Here is a 1,350-nt window from a genome sequence, read left to right on the forward strand (position 1 = left end):
CATTTATCAAATCTAAAATTGGGATTGCTATTTTGACTTTTTTGGTCTTTGCTTATAGTAGAAAATCCATTATCATCTTAACTCATTTTAATCGTATTTTGACAGAAGTGCTGTAGCAAAAAATCCACATAATGTCTTTCATTTACCCTATTACTTCTATGGTTATTGAGAAAAACAAACTACATTGACTCCAGAAGAGCAAATCAGGTGATCTAACAAGTAATTTATCAAAATCATCTTTCCAGTTTACACTTTGGTGATGCAATAAGACAATGATTTTGTAAGAAAAATCTTCACACTTCAAAAAGTTTTTCTTAATTCCTTACCTTTGTACTGATAAGATAACACCTGGTTTTAACATAATACTGGCTTCCACTTAAAAATGCTGCTAGGTTGCATTCTGCTGATTAGATATCACCAGGAACAACATTAACCTTCAGGTATTTTCTAAATGTTGAATAAATTGGATTAAATCAAATTAAACTCACTTTAGAGATAATTGTTTCAGAGAAAGTCTTGAACCCTTCCTTAAAATAGGTAGTTTGACATGTTGACTTCTCTACCGAAAAATCCCCAAAACTTGATTAATAGAATATTCTCGTCCCTGGGTGGGATTGAACCACCAACATTCCAATTAACAGCCGAACGCGCTCACCAGTTGCGCCACAGAAACCCTATATGAGACATAAACAAACAACAGCTAAGAAACATTGATCTGGAAAGTTTCCTTGCCAAAGTTTATAAAGTCTTTAATCTGGACAGTTATTTTAGGATTTTTCATTAATTAAAAGGAACACATTGCCATGTTCTTGTGATGAATCAACCCTTCTTGAGTTCTAAGCACTTCCATGAGCAGCAGAGTGGCGCAGCGGAAGCGTGCTGGTCCCATAACCCAGAGGTCGATGGATCGAAACCATCCTCTGCTATGTGCTATTTTCATTTATCAAATCTAAAATTGGGATTGCTATTTTGACTTTTTTGGTCTTTGCTTTTAGTAGAAAATCCATTATCATCTTAACTCATTTTAATCGTATTTTGACAGAAGTGCTGTAGCAAAAAATAGAAATAATGTCTTTAATTTACCCTATTACTTCTATGGTTATTGAGAAAAACAAACTACATTGACTCCAGAAGAGCAAATCAGGTGATCTAACAAGTAATTTATCAAAATCATCTTTCCAGCTTACACTTTGGTGATGCAATAAGACAATGATTTTGTAAGAAAAATCTTCACACTTCAAAAAGTTTTTCTTAATTCCTTACCTTTGTACTGATAAGATAACACCTGGTTTTAACATAACACAGGCTTCCACTTAAAAATGCTGCTAGGTTGCATTCTGCTGATTAGAT

Source organism: Taudactylus pleione, unplaced genomic scaffold (genome assembly GCF_031769625.1).
Source record: "Taudactylus pleione unplaced genomic scaffold, aTauple2 ptg000134l, whole genome shotgun sequence".
Classification (NCBI taxonomy): Eukaryota; Metazoa; Chordata; class Amphibia; order Anura; family Myobatrachidae; genus Taudactylus; species Taudactylus pleione.